We start from the raw sequence: 20,357 nt of genomic DNA, 5'->3' as shown, positions 1-20,357 counted from the left end.
AGATTGAACTTGAGTTTCCCAGTCCCTGTACATATCTCAATAGGGACATTTCCACATCTTCACAAACACTTACTACCTAAATATCAAGTTCTCGGCATGGCAGTTGGTCCAAAAATGCAGCCAACTTGCTCAAAATTCTTAGGGTCCATGCCGGGGTAATAAGTGATGTTCTCTATAGAGGTGGCTATCTTTCTAGAAGTTTACAACCAGGCATGTGCAGAAAACAAGGGAAGAGGAAAAGTATGGTCCCTGCCTGCCAGCCACTTCACAATATCCTGGTGAAAAGAAATAAATGAGCACAATGATGGCGCTCCAGCTGAGGCCCAAGGAATGAGATGTAAATGGACGGCAACGTCCATGTCTAGTGTCACAGATGGGGGGGCAGGAGGGATATTGGCAGGACTGGATTTGTGTGGAAACAAGGCAGATGGAGGTCCTTCAGACCAGAGCATAGAAACATCCAATTGTCAATTTGCAAATACAGGGACACAGAACATCTATTTTTGTTTCTTCCCTTCCAGCCTCACCTACCACTTTTCTCTGTACTAACAACACATTTTGTAGCACATGAACAAAAAACTATTTATGGGTCCCAGCACACATCTTGCTGTTTCTTGCCTCCACACTTTTGTATTGGTTGCTTATTCTACCTGGGCTATCCTTGGTTCTTTAAAATGCTGTGGAGTCATCCAGAGACATTCTCCCTGGCCTCATTAAGTAGAGGTGGTCACTCCTTTCTCCAGGTTAACACAAACATCACAGTAATATATACCCTGTTACTGTAACTTAAAAGACTGTGAAGTTTAAGTAAAACGGTACATATACTGTCTTAATGCCAGCCTGTGAGCTTCTAAAACTCAGGGACCCCATGTCACTCAGCACCAAATCCCAAGTCCCTGGTAGAAGCATTTATGGAGTTTAATGGAAACTACAGGCAACAAAGATTTCTTCTTCATTTCTTGCTCAAAACTATCTTGGCCTATTCAGGTGTTCTATCAGAATATTTCCTAAGTTCTGATCTTGCAATCGTTGATCTATTTATTCACAAAATGCCTACTATGTGCCAAGCAGAGTGTTAGGCTCTGGGAATACAGTGGTGGGCAAAACAGGCCTAGCCCTCTCCCTCATGCCCCTCTTCCCTTACTCAAACTCATTCAAACTACTCCTAGTAATTTACTACAAAATAATATTCTTGCCTGAGGCAATAATTTTTCAATTTAGAAGGCCATGTGTAAAAATAAATTGCTGTTAAATATGTTTCATCTGACAAATCCCATGAGTAACACTGTAAGTCACTGTGCCCCTCAGAAGGTGGACTCTACCTTATCACATACATATATGTCTTTCTGTGGACACATACATTTCTATGACAAACATGTTCATCATAAATATGTAGTACATAATTAGGACTCACAAAAGAATGCAACACATAACAGGATGCTCCTCTAGGCCTTCAAACTTCAACCTACTTAATTCAAAACAGAGCATTTGTACTTTCCACACAAAAAGTTATGACTATCAAGTTTAAGTCTTTTCCTGCCGGTTCCTTTGTTTTAATTCCATTCTGAAGGCCTCACAAGTGTATTTATGTGCTGAAACTGAGAGGGGACAAGCTTTTTATTTTCCAACTCTAAAAGTAAACAAGCAAAATGTTAATACCAAACAAACCTAAGAAGTCTATGATGGATTTTCTAGCACCCAAAATAGTATGAAACACAAAGCAGGCATTACATGAATACTTTCTGAATAACCAAATATGTGAAAGAAAGTGAAAATACTTGCAATTATGGAGTTCTTTATTAGGGCAAGCCAAAGGAGGAAGTATGATTTAAACAGAGAAAAATAGTTCAAAACCAAATCTTGACTCCAATGATGAAAAGAACTCTATGTAGGTGATTCAGAACATCATCATCATTATCCTGCTATGTTTTAAATTGTTGGGTCCTTCACCTCTCAGAACACTGTACATGTTGGTGGGTGGAAGATCTCATTTATCTAACTCAACCAACTCACTTGGTTGAAGTCAGGCTCACACATATACTAACGAGTTACAGAGAAGATTCCAGGTGAGCAGGTGTCCCATTAACCTCTACATTCCCCTGTGCCTTGACAGACTCTGTCGCTATGCTTTTATTATTCCTGGGTTCTCTCCACAAGTCACAAATACACTGGACTATAAGGCTCACAGAAGATGAAAGCAAGAAGAAAGGTCAATGACCATTTATTGAGCACCTACATTTTTCAGGCTCTCTGCTAGGTTCTGGACAAACAGAAATAAAAATAACCCACCACTGACAGCAGCAATAAATATGGAGACTCAATACTTATTGGGCACCATGATAGGTCTAGGTATACACATAGTCCTTATTTGCAATTCAATATAAGGAATTATCTCTATACCACAGAAGGAAACAAATCCCTTTGGGCTCACTCACATGTACATATTCATGAAATTCTAAGATATAAGGAAATTCATTGTGTTGTCACAGATGAAGAAATTTCATTAAAAACCACTTCCAACACCCAGTGAATTCCATCTGGTCTATGAAACAGGTTCTCTAGGGGATGTCATGCATGTTGCCATGAATTCATCTCATTAGGTTGCCTCTGGGTGAGTAAATATCTAAGAATTCTGAGAGACAGATGAATTCCTTTCTACTGTTAACATACGTAAGCCTGAAAATCTCCCTGAGCAATGACTGGGAATGAAAGTAAATTAATATTTTTAGTAACAGTATATATTACGATAGAGTGATTTGATTAAAATCTTGTTTAAACAATAAAAATGAAGCAGACTTTTGTTTGTCTCAGCTGCTTCAGTGTAGTTTGGATTAAAACCAGGAACACTGACTAAATGACCAGGCAAAGTCCTCTCATTCCCAACCTCCCACCCCAACCCCCATTAATCTTTCAATTCCATAGGGCTCACAGGTGTTATTGCTATTGGTATAAAATAAGCAGCCGCTAAGGACCTAAAGAGTGTTCCTAAGACTGTAACAAGGAGGCACGTGATGGGCTCCTCAGAATTTTTGTAAATTTATTTTAAGAAGATTTAGACAACAATAACTAAATTTTATCAATTCATTTAAACATTAGGAAAACATTTTTCTTTCTATTTTCTTAATCACTAGGACAACTAAATAGGTTTGGAACAATCATATCATACCCTAATTAAGAACATGGCCTCACAGCAGGGCATTCATGAATATTAAATGGCAATGTGTAAATTATCTCATTTTAATTAGGCTGCTGCATTTGGGACTTTCAGTCATGAGCAATATTGTTTTGTTTTGTCTAGAGAATATGCCTTCAGATTTGTTTCTTAAGAATTAGATGAAGGTAGGCGAAATCAAGGGGAAATCACTGCTTGAATCACACAGCCTGATACAGAGCTTGGGAGTCTATACTCATTCATTTCTTTTCATCCTTTATGCATCATTGTCCCTCCTATGAGCCAGTCAACGAGACGACAAAGAAAAATCTCTGTCCTTACTAATGAGCTCCCTCTGGTGATGGGGCCCACATAAACAGATAATTATAACAGAATGAGATCAGTACCATGACAGCAGCACCCCCAGAGCAGCAAAATACAGCGATATGGACCCAGGTGAAAGGGAAGCGGCACAGAGGAGCATCTTCCAGGAAGATAATAATCAATCGATAATGCTTATTGGTTGTTTATTTCATCTATATCCCCACTACTTTCTATTTCCTGTATTATTGTGAGGCCAAAAACTCAACCGTGAATACATCAATGATTGGGATGGTAAGTAAAAGACAAGGGTGTCTGTTTTTACATAACCACAATGCCACATCACATGGAAAACATTCCTGATCACTTACAGGGAAGACATAGATGGTCAACTCTCCAACTGTCTCATGGAAGTCATAAACTGTTTAGTTTTTACAGTGTGTTTGAACTGGGATACAATTAGATTCATTGTTTACAATTAGCTAATTTGTCTTTCACACGTCTCCTGGTGTCTCTTTTTGCTTTGACACTTTTTAATTGAAAGAGCCTGAGTTTGAAGGATGAGTGGGTGAAAGACAAAGGAAAGGGGAAGAGAGAGAAATCTAGAGGAACAGATGCCAGGAGCAGAAGCATTGAGGCCTTCTTGGCTATCCTAACTGAGAGTGTTCTTATTTTGGAAACACTGCTGTGTACACAGCCTCCTTACAGTACCCTTCACTGTATATCGAGTACATTTCTGCACCATCTTCAAGGCTCAGCTCCAGAAACTTTTCGCCAACTCCTTGTCTCACCTCGTCTCCATCCTTCCTTGAAGGATGTATTGTATTAACCACTCTCTATCAACTAGTGTTTCTAGTGCCTACTCCATGTTGAGGCACCATGTGGGATGCTGGTGACAGAGGGATGAATGAAATCAAATCCCTGCCTCGAGGCAACTTACTGTGAGGTATTTTAATAAGAAATGAGATGATGCCCATATTCTGACCCTAAACATACATTTTCACATACAATTTCTGGTCATGACAAGCGTGTGCTCATTGTTGTGTAAGGCATAAGCAGAAAAGAAGAGCTAGAGAAAGTTACTTGCTGTAGAAAAAATTTTAAAAGTCTCCCTCTTTCAGTTTCCAGGTAAAGACGGAAAGCAAGACTTTGTCAATTGGCTGGATAGCTAGAGTTTGTGTTTCATTTTTTTCCCTAATGTTCTATGTCATGCGAAGGTCATGAGATGACTAATACGAAAAGATTATACAATCAAATTATAACGAGTTTACCTAGTACCCTATAGCTCATATTCTACCATTTACAATGCTACTGAGGCCACTGAAGTGAGTAATATGAAAATATATTACCCAGTCCTATTGGAGAAGGCTGCATATTAGATATTGCACATGAACAAATGTTCGTCCAATTTGAACCCTTGCCCTAACATGGCTGTCTGCTTCTGTAAATCTGCTTGCTCTTCCCATGAGAAAATAGCTTGTGATAACCATATAGAAAACCATATCCAGGATGACATCCTGTACCTGCTACTGTCTTTGCTAACTAGCCCGAAACCCTTTTGTTTAGCAATGTAACTGCTTGCATGGAAACCCCACTCCCCTCAGAAATAATTAACCTGCTTGATTCAGCTTCTTTAACTGCTTGCATAGAAACCCCTGGTAACTGACCGCCTATAAAAAGACTATTCTAACTTCAGTCGGGGCTACAGTTCTGACTCTTCGTGCCCCGCTCCCCCCAAGCCTCAGACTATAGTCGCTGGCCAGCTAATAAAGACTCCTTCTAACCTTTATCTGGCTTTGGTGGTCGTTCATTCAGTGGCACTCTACAACAGTATTTTAAAAGTGATATTCTTGATTGCAGAAGGCACTAGCACTCTTTCATTCAAATAAGGGCTGTCAATATTTCCTTGGGTCTGCTATTGGCCAATACAAATAGAAAAATTCATTTTTGCATTTGTCATGCCAGCCCCTTATGCTGCATCTTGCATGTGGTGGAAACATATGTAGATAACATGTGGGATGTCCTGCCACTTTTTTTAGAAAAGGTTTTTGCTTTAGGGTGCATACACTCGGCAGAGAGCGATGGGGAGAGACAAGGAGAGGGAAAGTGAGAAATCATATCCCACAGGGGATGGCCATGCTGCAGTCCCTTCTCCTCCATTCTCCTCTTAGCATTTTGGGCATGCACACAAATGTGTCTGGCTTGATTTTCAAGTTACCACGTCTGGGACTAGAACTGCTATTGACCATGTGGGAGTCTAACACCTTAACCACCACATCACTGGTTGGCCCCCCTGTCCTGCCACTTTTTTAGCTGCATAGCTAAGGCTCATTTTCTCCTATTCAGAGAAGTAACAAGATAAGATGTGTAAATTGCTTTGCATACAGTGACAGTAAATCAATGAATTAAAAAAATCGTACATTCTGTCATTGTCCTTTATCACTGCCCTATCCAAATCTCTGACCAATCTTTACAATCTTAAATACTATCTCCTTGGGACCAGCAGTTGGCATAATGGCTATGTCGCTGGACTCCCATGTAGTCGACTGTGGTTTGAGTCTTCGACCCGGTGGCTTAAACTCACACCGGGCGCGTGTGCATGCGTGCCCAAGATCCCGAGAGGAGAATGGAGGAGAAGGGATTGCGGCGTGACCATCTCCCCTGGGGGGTGATTTCTCGCTTTCTGTCTCTCTGTCTCTCTCTGTCTGTCTGGCAAGCGCACGCGCCCTATAGCAAAAAAACCTATCACCCCCCCACACCCAAAAAATACTATCTCCTTTATCACCCTTAAAAAAATACTAAAAACAAACAAAAACAAAAAAACAAAAAACAAACAAACAAAAAACAGGTCAGGAAGCGCGTGGTAGTTAAGGCACCAGACTCCCACATGGCCAGCTGAGGTTAGAGTCTGGACCCAGTGGCCTGAAAATCACCCAGGGGTCTGTATGTTTGCAAGCCTCAAGTTCCAAGAGAATGGAACAGAAGTGATTACAGTGCGACCATCCCCTTGGGGTTGGGGGGGATGATTTCTCATTTTCCCTTTCTCTGTCTCTCTCTGGTGAATGCACATGCCCTATGGCAAAAACCTTAAAAAAAAAAGTATACAAATAAAAAATAAAGTTTAAAAAAAATCATACTGGGCTGTCTTAACCATCTTAATACTTAATTATACATTATTTCTGTGTCTGAATGTTATTCTCCCCAACTGTAGTGATAAGTTTTTAAAAAATAAGATAGGTTTTATCCAGAAATGATGTCAAAATATTTAACAACTAGCTGTGACAGGCATTAACGTTTTCATTGCTCGATTATGGAGATGTGAAAATCCTAGGAAAGGGATTGAGAGGGGCCAGTTTGAAGCAGCTGGGAAGAGGGTCCAGAGCAGAAGCTACTTTCCAACAAGGATGTAAATATTTCAATATTTTAAGACCCAGAAGCAGTGGATGCAGGCAGACCGTTAGTACTGGCCTCTTTGATACCTTACTGGTATCCCCCATTTTTTTTTTTTAGGAACTATAAACATTAACTGATGAGGTAAGAAATTCAGGCAAAGAGGCCAGCAGATGATGGCATGGTAGTTAAAGCACTGGACTCCCACATGGCCAACCGTGGTTTGAATCCCAGACCTGGTGGCTTGCTTTCTCTCTCTCTCTCCCCCACATGCCCTAGAGCAAATTTAAACAAGATAATAAATTAAGAAATTTTTAAAAAGAAATTCAGGCAAGAAACAGTTTCTTTGGTGTTTTCATACTCGTGCATGGAAGCCTCAAAACAAGACAAGGTTTTATCTGGTGCGTGCTATGGGAAGAGAAGCCATGCCATGGGATAATCACGTGTTTTAATGTTTGGGTGACACGTATGCTTTTAATTATTTTATTTTATTTTATTTTTAGGTTTTGCCATAGGGCACATTTGCCATGGAGACACAAAGAGAAAGTGAGAAATCATGCCCCACCCACCCAGGGGGATGGCTGCACCACAATCCTTTCTCCATTCACCTCTTGGGATTTTAGCCATGCATACACACATACACCTGGCCTGATTTTCAAGCCACTGGGTCTGGGACTTGAACTGCGGTTTGTCATGAGGGAGTTCAGTGCCTTAACCACTATGCCACTTGCTGGCCTATCATATGCTTTTAAGTGAACATTATCATCCTTGCACTATTTTTTGTTGCTTATTTTTGTGCACTGAAGAGCCATCTGATTTGAAGAGGGGGGGGAAATGCCATGGGACCAGCAGATGGCTAAATTGTTATATTGTTGGGTTCCCACATAGTCAACCGTGTTTCAAGTTCTGGACTGGCAGCTTAAACTCACACTGGGCACATGTGTGTGCGTGCCCAAGATCCCGAGAGGAGAATGGAGGAGAAGGGATTGTGGCATGGCCATTCTCCCTGGGGGATGATTTCTCGCTTTCACTTTCTGTTTCTCTGTCCCTTTGGCAAACACATGTGCCCAGGCGCAAAAACCTCTCTTCAAAAAACAAAAACAAATAAACAACAAACAAAAACAAAAACAAAAACAAAAACAAGTACCGTAGGGAGTATTTCCTCTGCAGTCATGAAATCCTTCTCTAACTCAAGCATGTCTTCTGAGTTAAATCTCAGGCTCCTCACTGACACCACTGGGCTGCTACTACTAAACCATGCCTGACTGCAAGTTTTCTGAACAGGTTTCCTGCACTGAAAACCAAGGGTGAGACAAAATTATTCTGTTTTTTTTTTTTTCCCCAATATTGAGTGTTCTTTGGAAAAATGCTACACAAGTCAAATGAGTACTTAGGAACACACCCATCAGGCAGGTGGACTGACAGAACCGAGATGAACTTCATGAGTTAAAAAAAGGAACATTTTACTTTTGCGTTTGGATACCAGAAAATCATAAACAGTAAGAATATACTTCCTGTAGAAAGTAAATAGTAGTCTCATCACTTCCTTTTCTATGCTGTAAAATGGGAAAACAATCCAAAATATATCCGATTAACTTTGGAGACAGGGATTGTAGTGGGAAGCTGTTACCAAGCCCATTCAGTACAATCTTGTCAAGGAAGCATTTTACTTCCTCCACGGGAAGAAAAGGTGAGTGCTGCCGAAGACTTCAGAACTTTCCAGTTATGTAAACTGTGAATCACACCGAAACCAAAGCTACATCTGATTTTTCTCTGGGGCACTGGTGTTTGGTTAACTCTTTATTTTACCCTGTTGTGTCTTAGTCCTACTGTGTGCACTGCACACCTGGCAAGTTCATCTACTCCAAAGGACCCTCACATGTCTTATAACATTGGTTGGCATCACAAACTTCACGACATAAAAATCCAAATAAATCTGAGAGACTGGGTGAATCATTAACCTTCTTTGGACAAATTTTATTAGGAGTGAAAAAAGAAGATAATGATGGTGATGACGATGATATGAGCCAGGTTTAAACTATCAATACTTTCTGAACCTTAGGACATAAATGTTCAGGTACACATTGCATTGACTCCTAACTTGTATTCCCATTGTAAAACATAACAATGTTTAATTGCGGTACAGCTGAAAACCCAAGAGCCATGATCCAATAGCAGGTTTTGGTGAGACTGATACTTTAGGTTCTTTGTTCATTATACTCCCAGGAAGACTGCTTGTGGCTGGTGACTTTGGCAATAGTGCCAATGTAAAGATAAAGAGTTAAATAATTACTGGTTAGTTTTCTTGATTACAGAGTGCTTTACTTTTCTTTCCTCAAAGGCTTTCCTTCTTTCTTATCCCCTATCAAGCCCTTCCTCAATCTAGAAGTCAATTTAAGGATACACACCATCATTCACATGGCCTTCGTCCCGTTATGTTACATGTTAACTCTAGTGGACATTCAGACATTATAGTCTACATGTCACAAGCCTTGGGTGGCTGTGAGGCATTTGGAGCATCACCATCCCTTCCTCACAGTCACAGCTCTTAGATGACATCTAGGAAACTGTAAGTTTCTGGGGAGGCAGTCTTTATTTTGCCCAAGTTTAATTACAGACCTAATAATTCTGTCTTATGTTCAGGGTGAATAGAAGTCAGTCTATTCCAAGTGAATTCTAGGGACCATTGCCATTCTCTCTCTAGCTGGATATGACTATGAAAACAAGTTGCTGAGGAGCCTCTGACAACTGTCCTAGGACCAGGAAAACAGTCTTACGATGAAACTCATACCAAGACAGATAGCATGGCAAGACCAAAATAAACAAATTTCTTGACAATACAGAAAGGCACAGGATCAGGTATCTTGAAACTGGCTTTACTGTTGTACTTTTGAGTTACAATCACCAATATATTTCCTTTGCTGAACAAGTCAGTTTGAATCACGGTTTCTGTGACTTGCAACCTTACCTGTCTGTGTGATAAAAAAACAGAAATTATACTGGGAATTATGAGTTAAATGATCCATTTTTCGAGTTCAAGAATTATAATCTTTTATGTTCAAAATCTCATCATCTAACAGAACACCTGGTGCATAGTCTATGATCAAAAAATGATTGATAACAAATGAACAATGAATATATCAAGATAATCTGGACTATTCAAATGAGAACATGTCCCTTTGCCAAATATTCTGCATATTTTTTGATATTTGAATTGATTTCACCTTCGGAGTTAAATGTCTGTAATACCAACAGCTGTTTCTTGCCCTAATTCAATTTCTTAAAAAATATTATTTCTCCTTTTTACTCCTAATTACATAAGTGAACTATGTTCATCACAAATGATACATCAAGCATAAAAAAGAAAATAAAAATAAATGGGAATACTACTACCATTCAAGGCATACACTATTAACAATGTTCACTGCAGAGGTTAAATGATTTTATTTTATTTTTTTGTATTTTTTAATCTCCCTGCACCTACCCTACTTTTACTTCTTTTAGGCAAAATAAATATGGCACACATCTTAGTCTTCACAGAGACATCAGTTTAACTGCTGTATTTTCAGATGGGGTGGACATTTAATGTAGGTGCACTATGAGGTAAGTGTTTACTATGCCAGATGCTTTGACATGGATGAGAGAACAGCTCACTGGGAGATAAGTTATCTCATTTACATGTTCCCATGTGATACAGAATTACCATATCTGCTTAATAGCTAAGGAAAGCAAGGTTGCAAGGTTTGATAGTAGGGAATACGTCCCACGATCCATTTTGCCTTCCCACCCAGGAAATTACTTTGTGAAAATGAAACACAAAAAGAGAAAAAAGAATCACTCATATCAATTGTATAATAGCTTTCATTGCATTAAAAACAGAAATGACCCCTTACCACCAAACAACAACAAAAAACAAAAACAAAAACAAAATAAAAAAAACAACTCAGGTTTCTTAATAATTACAGAGATTTGCTGCCTGGAACACCCGCCTGTCCCTAGGTGGGTCTTTGTCTCCAGTGAGATACAGATGCAAAGGACCTTACTGGGAGGCTGATGATGGATGTACTGGATATACCGGGCAGAGTAATCTCAGCATAAGGCTACACAATCCACAAGCCACCCTGCTTTTCACACCAGTCTGTAAGACAGAGTTGCCCTCACATCCTTCAGGCAGCCCTCCATTAGTCCCTAGCCCTAAAGGTAACAACCACAATTTAAAATGAGAGATAAGAAAAAGTCACCCCAAATTAGCAATAGTCTCTTTGAGCAACTATGTTTTCAAATGGCAGAAAAGACAAATGACAGTTTTAATCTACCTGACCCCAAAAATCACTTTCCAAAGTTAAGTCTATTCCTTTGAACTGAAAGGAAAGTCTACGTCTACCCTGGATGGATCAAGTGGCTGTCAATTCCAAAATGGCACTTTAAAAGCCTTTAGTCTGAGAATTTCATAGTTTTGTCCACTTTCATGTTCAAGTGATTTCTTTTGGCTTAATGGGAAAATAAAGTCAAAAGCAAAAACAAACAAAAGTCCTGCAAAACCAACCCACTGCGATTTTAGATCTGTTACTCTGAAATAGAAGTAAACATTCAGTAACTCAGGGCAGGACTACCTGTAACATTTGGGGGACCCAGGACAAAAACATAAGTGGAGACTCCCGGACTTAGGTCAGTCCCTCTTCTTTTCCATAGTTCCTTCCTGCACCACAAAAGACCTTTCATGAATGTGTAGGCACCTGAGTTCCTAAAGCCAAGCTGTAATCCACAACATCACATCCCCTGGCCCTACTCCCTACCTCCACGCAAATAGCAGCCTCTTGGTTTCCCATCAGACTCCGGGGTGCGAACATCACATCTCCTGGAATGGGTTCAGTAATGTCTGGGAAAAACATTCTTGGGTCCTAAGTATACTGAAGGTGGTCTAATAGGAAGAAAAGGCAAGATCCAAGAGGATCTTGGATCCATCTTTCTGGCTCACTGATTCCTCTAGAGCTAGGAATCAGTGAAACAATCAGGCAAACAGTGGAACTTTGCCCTAGTCAAAAAGCAATATTGATTCAGGGTGACTTTCAGAGCTTGCCTTGAATTTAGTAAATTTATGATTTTTTTTAAAGTTTCATATTTTTTATATCAAATTTTATACTGTGGTGAGAACAAGAAAAATGATTCAGGAAAATGTGATTTTAATTGGCACAGATCAAAAATGAGAGCAGAGACAATCCCCAACAATATACTTTTTAATAGTCACTAAATTGTGGTGGGAATTAAATATGTGAGGTGAGGAATCAAAGTAGATTTAAGGCCAAGATTCCCAAATGAAATGATGAAGAGGTGTACAAATCTTGATACATAATTCCACAATGATGTTACAGTATAGATTCTGCAATAAAAACAGGTGGTATGGGTTCAAATCCTAGCACTGTCCTATGCCAATTTACAGTATTTAAATAAATTTTTCTGTAATCTTGTAGTTTCCTCATTGGATAATGGGAAACACAACAGACTCTGCCAGGGTTTTAACAAGCATTAAATAAAAAGATGCAGGTAAAACATTCAGCACAATGTCATTCAGCCCAGTGTCTGGGACATTACAAATTGTATTTACTATTATAATCAGATACTTTAATATAATGTCAGTGCTGGAATTAGGATCTAATTATTGTTTGGCACATAACTTAGAAAACTTTTAAATTATCTGGCATCAATTTATTTCCAAGCTCCATATTTGAAATACAATTTATTCTTTGAATAATTATGTAAGGAATTTGGATGTCATTCTAGAAATTAGTTAAAATAAACTGAAATGTAACAACTGTCTTTACTCAACTTGCAAAGGAAAAAATGAAACAAGATTCTCTAGCTATTAGAAATGTATTTTCCTAACCAGAAAAATTTCATACTCTCCCTATGTACCATGTATATTTCATCAGCATCCATCATAGTGAAATAATATAGCCTATGGAATACAATTTATGACAACGATGACTATCTTTTTGTGGAAGTCCACTTGGTGCCCAACTAACTGTACCATTTGCTTGTATGCATCATCTACTTGTTTGAAGATTCCAACTCCTTCTGTCCCCGTTTTAGAGATGAGGAGGGTGAGGTACAAACATTACTTGGGGAGGGAGACACCCTGTTGCAGCCAGGTATCTAAACACCTCATTTAAAACTCTTCCCTCCACCACTCTCCCCATCGTCTCCAAGGAAATGATGTGTGTCATGTAGGCAAAATTAACATTTGCCTCTTTGGTTTTTAATCCTTTCTGAGACATATGTTATACATGCATGCCTTCTGAAAAGATTCTTTTCATATTTATCTTGCTGTAAATTTAATTGGGAAAAATTCATGCTAAATTTTCTATTGCTGCTATAAATAGAGTACATCCTTGGTGGGTGGAAAAGATGGAAAAACCACCGAAGGAAAAGAAACTCTGTACAATGGGACTAGTGGTCCATCGGTTTATGTTGCCATAAAACCACACTGTATCAAAACCTGGATCCTACTCCAAAATAAACTGTGGGTTCTGGCATTTGATTTTTTAAAATATGGTGCAAGAAAATTCAATGTACAATACATCTCAAAGGTACTTTACAACTCTATTGTTTTTGGCAGTAAGATATCTTACCGATGTTAGGCACCTTCAGCCATGTGTCCTGAGCTTAACAAAATGTTACACACTAGCTGGCCCATCAAACGCAGATGTTCGTGTATATCTGCAATGATCTTCTGAATTCTCTGCCTTAACGTTTCTGTAGCCCAGAGGCTTTGATTGAACATAAGACATTTTACAGACCCCTTGTGGGGCAGCAGATTAGAAATCGAGTCTCAGGTTACACATGCCTGAGTGCCAACCACAATACATCATTCCTCTGCTCTTTAAGGAGAACTTATTCAGAGAAATGGAAAATATGGAAAATCTATTTACGAACGAAAGAAATATGTGAGAAAAATATGTTCCTGGAAAAAAATATATTCCATATTCCAAATCTGCCAAGTTTTAGTGCAATCAGAAAGTACACTGGAAACAACTTTGGGAATGTGGTAGCACCAATGACCAAAATGTTTATTAGGAGAAAGCAAAGAGCAAGCTAAGAAGCTAAGTTCTTACAGCTAAAGGCATGCATTTTTCTTTTTTTCAAATAAATGCTAACATGAGTTGTTTTCCATGGAGGATAAAGAGAAAATTCTTTCAGATTTACAGATTCTACATTTAAAGAGAAAGTATAGTAAGTACAAGGTAAACACTTTGGACAGAAAAAAAACAGTTATAGATTCAGAAGACAGTAGCTACTTGCTGGTGAAATAAAGCAAATGTCAACAAGCCAGACACTTCAAACATTCAGAGAAACGTCCTTGCTATTCCTCTCCATGTAGAAGACACCATATGACACCAATAGTTAAATCTGCTGAAAAAAAAAAAAAAAGTACGTAAAGCTGTTGGTTTCCATGAGATTTGGACAGAAGCAAAATAACACAGCAAAAAGGAGTCCGGGAAGGTATAGCTTTTGCTTCTCCTTCCTGTAACAAGAGAAGGACTTGCTACAGCTAAGCTGACCAGGAGTTAGCACTCATCCTGCCTGCAGCCAAGACCTGGAGTGAGCAGGAGCACACCAGAGGAGGACCAGAACACGGCTTCAGGTAACTGTTCATAGGAATGAGAAGCTAGAGAAAATAGCCACGAGTTCGCAAATTCTGCATCCGCCTGTCCTAGGGGTGCGGGTACGTTGTACAGTTCTTCCTGCAACAATCCAGCCTTTTCTTTCTACTCCCTTTCCCACATCATCAACAGGCATGCCAAATGCAAACCAAATCCGATTCTGATCCTATCCCGGTAAAATGCAGGGACGACCACCACACTGAGTTTCACAATAATCTCCACAATGGCAATTATTCACAGCCCCTCAGTTCTGCTCACACAAAAGATTGCAATTTGAACCTCGCCTTGCACAGGTTTGGCTCAGTTGGAGCTGGTTACCAGGCAAACCGTCTGTTTTAAAATTTACCGATCACTAGGGAGAGTGAGTTGGGGGGTGGGGACTGACACACCACACCGTACATACCTCTTTGTGGCAGCTAAGGAAAACAATTTCGTGACAAAGAGACTTGTTCTTTTCAAAGCTCACCCAACAAATGAAGCTGACAGAATGAAACCTGAGAAACTTCAGCAACCAAAGAAAGCAGCCTTCCAAGGATCAAGGTGAATAATTGATTTGTCGAGTTTTGTTTCATCTTTTAAGCTATTTTGCTCCTTAAAGGGAAATTGTGGAATTTGTCAGAAGCCCAAACACTGACACACACTTCTGACAGCAAGTGCATATCCCAAGCCGGGTACGTTTGCCAAGCTTATTCAACAACAACGATTAGCTGCAAAGCCAGGGAACTTACCGAGCACAAAATTATTGGAACAAAGCAGGGAGGAGGCAGGAGGCACCAAAAGCAGCTTCTCCGTCTCCTTGGTGCCAGGGTCTCCCGTCTGCCGTCCGGTTCACACTTGCCTTTATAACTAAGACTCAGAGAGAACTCACTAGCAGAACCTGATGAATTATAAAACAGCCCCTCCTAGACTCCCATATTTTACATCACAGGGGGTGACCATGCAGCGTCCTTGCTCGCTGGGTACATATATTTCCTTGTAAGTCATCCTGATAAATATATCAGCCTTAGAAGCTGTGGCAGTAATTGGTGTTTGGGATGTACCAGTATTAACCAATAAGATGCTTTCCCACCATCAGTACCACACCCCCATCCTCCACTCGTGTTCCCCCACACCTTGTTAAGGTGGATCCATCCAACTGGGTGGGGGGTAGGCAAAGATGACAAAACGTGCAGAAAAGCCCCTGTATCAATGCACAGAGTGAGGAGCAATCGTCAGGGTTTATTCTCACAGTAGTTCTGTGAGAATCAAGCCCCGTATTTGCATAGTATGTCACAGTGCACTAAACACTGTGACTCTCAAGGAGTGTCTCAGCCAGGAAGAAAGGTATCAGGAGCACCACAGCACAGATGAGCACACAGCCCAGAGAGGCTAAGTGACTTTGTTTGGTGTTCATGCAACTTGGAGGATAAAGGAGCCCTAGAGACTAGGGTGTCCAACTGGCTCCCTGTGTGGAAAAGGATTCTGTGTTAAGAAAGTGACTTGTCCAGGTTACATAATTGCTTAGTATGATTTGAGCTTGAACCCAAACCCTGCTCTTCTGAGGTCTACTGCTAGTTCAGTATTTTTCTATCCTACTGACTTGCCTCCAGAGCATGGAAGCCTCCAAAATAGGGAGACATGGAAATCAGAAACAGTATTGTTGACCAAAAATTAGGGGAAGATAGGCTTCACAGAGGAGCAGTGCCCAAGTTTTTTGTTTCTGCTCTGACAAGGTCAGTACAACTCCTTTGGGCTTGCTGAATACCAACACTGGAAAACATGTTTGGGATAGTAATAGTTATCTATTGGGCACTTCTTAAGTACTTACTGCTTATAATATTCTAGATGCTTAGCATGTACTGACCCATTTAATCTTTAAGCTGTCCCTGTGAGGTAGGTACTGCCATTTACAAGACATTGCAGGTGAAGAAGTAGATTCACTGAGATTAACTCATCCACATAGAATCACACATCTGCTCAGTAACAGACCTGGAGTTGACCCTAGGCGACCTAATGTCAAAGCTCACACTCTTAAGCATATTATCCTATCACAGGAGGTGTTTCATCCTGAGCTAGGAGAGGCTGATGAACAATAAGAGCAAATTGATTTACCATGACCTTTAATAGAAAAGATAAAAAGATTGTAGGAGTTGAAATTAAATGGAATTACGTTTAAACCCTGTCTTTGTCAGCAATTTACTATGAAAGGAGTCGCTTGAGCTGTAAAATGGGTACACTAATACCTATCTCACAAGATTAAGTACAGGATATCAAGACAGCATAGGGCCTAGTTTGTAGCATATCCCCCCAAACTGGAGGCTGTTATTCCTGCCATACTTCTTTTGGGAAAAAGAATGTCTCATAGTTTAAACTATCTTTTAAAATATCAGCCGAGCTCTGCCATTCCATCCCCTAATTTGCCAGCTTGTGAAGGGGGAAGAGTCCTAAAGAGGTCTGTCATCTAGGCTGCAAAAATATCGCCAGGAACACAGGGGCTTTCTACCAGAGAACGAAAGATCCCAGGAGCCCTTTCCGGGGACTCTGCTTCAGGACTGCCCATTAAGCTCACTAATGTCTCTACTTCCTGCCCATTGTTCAAGTAGAACTTGACTTTCAGCCCAGGAAAGCATATCCACAGCATGGTTGCCATCTAATGTGAGACTAACTTGGTTTTCTTTGCCCTATTCAACCAGAATCTACCACAAAACCCATAAAACTAACAAACTTTGCAGTTAACTACATACTTAATATCTATCAAGTCCAATTTTGCCAAACAGAAGAGTCATTTGCCAGCTCCTGCCCTCAGTCAACATAATCTTGTATTTGGCTGCCAATGAGGTAGCCCGTCAGATGAGCTTATCCATATGAGACACTGCTACCTTCAAATTTGCAATCAGCACTCCTTCAGAGCTAGCAGGGGTTAACCTTTGTGGGACAAGGTGCTGTAATATTATAGGATATATAGGTCTAAATATAAGAGATTTTCTTAGCTCCATGTTTCCAGAGAATGAGTCTGTGACCAACCTAGTTTGCTCACATACAGGTTACTCTCTTCTAGTTTATTCTGTCTGACCACCTGACCAGGTGGTCTTACATATCCACAAATGAGGTGCCCCCTCTCTCATGACCATACTTGATTCTGGTCACTGTAGGAGCAGAGGAAAGCAACATAATTGAGGGTGGGGGATAACGGAGACCTGGGCTTGTAACCATTAAAAAAAACCAGGAGTAAACACCATGTACTGCAATGGGCAGATGGCAACTATGATTACAAGATCAATGGTTACTTCCTACACATCTGTTTGTGGGTTATTCACATATTACTTAAAGTTGTCTGGTTTGTTCAAAGTCTTTCTGTGATTTCCAGCTTCTCTGACCTACCGTAATTCCAAAATACCTTCTCAGAAGCCATTTTTTTCCATAGCTATTTTCCTCTATTACCTGGCTCTTCTTACCATTATGACACACCCCATGAAAAATTAATATAGATGAGTCTTTATAACTTTTACATTATAACATTTCTCTGTTCTCCAGCCATGGATAATCTTAATTTTATGAGAGGTCTTTGAAAAGTTTATGGAAAATGTGTTATTACGAAGAAATTATGCATGGACTTCAGGGTTTTTTGGTTTTGTTTTATGTTTTATTTTTATTTTATTTTTATTTTTTTGCACCTAAGTAAGTGCATGCTTTAATTTTGTGAGGGTTTTTATTTTCATGAATTTTCTGAAGTCCCTTTGTACATATTCTGTCATAATTACCACCTCATTCTACCAATTCCTCTCAAACATAATTATGTAGAGCCTTGAAGTAATATTGTTTGCTTATAATAGCAATGATACTAATATTCACTGAGCACTTACTGGGTTGTCATGATACGTGTCATGACTTTTCCGACAATCCAGTATTATGGGCTAGTGAATGCTCAGATTTACTTGTTACTCTTTGAATAATCACAGTCTTTTGAAATGGGCTATACTGTTACCTCTATTTTATAGATGAGAACTGTTAGGTAGAAAAATTAGGTGATTTTCTAACAAATCGCACAGTCAGAATAAAAAGTAAGGTCTCAGCCTGCAGAGCCTGCTCTCTTAATTGCTATATCCATGTTCCTAAGAAATTAAGGCAACTGATAACATTTATGCAACCATTTTCCAGCATTGGGAAAACTCAATCCAACCCCCTCTTTTTAAAGCTCCATTTATTTATTTCATGAGATAGACAGACCGGCAGTGACAGCACTTCCAACAGAATCTTGACTCCACAAGTTACTCCCCAGCCTCAGCTAGCTCCAGATCATGAGCACACGTATGCCTGGTACACACAGGAAGGTCTACTGATGAGAACCCTGCACCTTGCCACGTTGTCAGCCTTGCAGGGCTTCCCATTTTACCACTGTACCACCATCTGGCCCCTACGAATTCCCGGAATCAGTCTCTTTATTTACTTGGCTTCTGATACCTGGCTTTTTGTACCTCAACAATCCATGTTTCTAAGGATCTTTTCCTGAGTCCCTCTCCACTTTCTGAGCTTTTAAATGTAGAGTGCCCCAGGGCTGGTCATCAGACCTCTTGCATTATGCTCATTCCCAAAGCCACACCATTCCATATCAAGGCTGAAATGTCATCTGTGGATTAAAGACAACCACATGAAGATCTCCATTCTCAATCTTTGCCCTGAACCTTAGAATCTTATATCCATCCGCATACCACATCTAAATGATTTAATGACAGGGGGGCCAGCAGGTAGCTTGTGGTTAAGGTGCTGCACCCCCACATGGTTCACCCTGGCTTGAGCCCCAGACTTGGTGGCCTTAAAATCACACCAGGCATGTGTGAGTGTTTGCCAAAATCCTGAAAGGAGAATGGAGAAGGGATTGTGGTGTGGCCATCTCCCTGGAGAATAATTTCTCATTCTCTCTCTCTTTTGTATGCCTGTCTCTTTCTCTCTCTGGTCAATGCACAAGCCCTATGCAAAAACCTTAAAAAAGAAAATAGGCTTCTTATGTTTTTTGTCACTTTGTTTGTTTTTTGGAGAGGTTTTTGCTATAGGGCATGTGCGCTCGCCAGAAAGACAGACAGACAGAGAGAGACAGAGAGACAGAAAGCGAGAAATCACCTCCCAGGGGGGATGGTCACGCCGCAATCCCTTCTCCTCCATTCTCCTCTCGGGATCTTGGGCACGCACGCACACATGCCCGGCATGAGTTTAAGCCACCGGGCCTAGGACTTGAACTGCAGTTGGCTCTATGGAAGTTCAATGGCATAGCCATTATGCTAACTGCTGGTCCCAGCTTCTTATGTTTTAAAACCAAACCCTTGGTTTTCTCCCCTAAATCTCTAATCTCAGTATGTGTCATTTTAATAAATGGCATATAACCATTTACTTAGTTGCTCTGGCCTGGGAGCCATTTTTGACCCTTCTTTTTATCTTACACCCCATGCCTTATTCATTACCAAATCCTGTCTGCTCTGTCTTCAAAATATATACTGAGTCTTTTCTTCATCTTCACCCTGTCTCCCTAATCTGTACCACTTTCATTGACCACATGGATTTGTGGAATCACATCCTCATTGGTATCTTCATTTTGACTCTCGCCTTACTGCACCACTGTCTACATGGGCCAGTGTGGTTCTCTGAAAACATTAGTCAGACCTCGACATTTCCTGTCAGGTCCTTTCAGCTGCTCTCCTTTCACTTAGGACTTGCTCCTTTACTGCGGTCTGTTCAGGTCTCCTCAGAGGAGACCACAGTGCCATTCCACACAGAACAGCATCCTCTATTCCTGCATTTATCTCTACTCTTCTTACTAGACTTTTACATTTTCAGAATATTTCTCTACTTAATGCTTACAT

The 20,357-nt window shown here is 40.2% G+C and overlaps 1 protein-coding gene across 14 annotated transcripts in view; it reads right to left on the bottom strand.

Annotated features, from left to right (window-relative positions):
* Positions 1-20,357, bottom strand: part of DLG2 (discs large MAGUK scaffold protein 2) — a 1,612,020-nt gene that overhangs the window by 214,351 nt on the left and 1,377,312 nt on the right. Inside the window, exon 1 of one of the 14 annotated variants that reach the window (XM_006144966.3) lies at positions 15,252-15,485. The exons of the other annotated variants lie outside the window; for them this stretch is intronic. The gene's annotated coding sequence lies outside the window, so the exon portion shown is untranslated. Of the gene's footprint in view, positions 1-15,251; positions 15,486-20,357 lie in introns of those variants that run through there. 14 annotated transcript variants of the gene reach the window in all.

Source organism: Tupaia chinensis, unplaced genomic scaffold (genome assembly GCF_000334495.1).
Source record: "Tupaia chinensis unplaced genomic scaffold, TupChi_1.0 Scaffold000139_1, whole genome shotgun sequence".
In the NCBI taxonomy this organism is placed as follows: Eukaryota; Metazoa; Chordata; class Mammalia; order Scandentia; family Tupaiidae; genus Tupaia; species Tupaia belangeri.
Note: the sequence above shows the minus strand (reverse complement) of the source record. Positions and strands in the feature narration are given on the sequence as shown.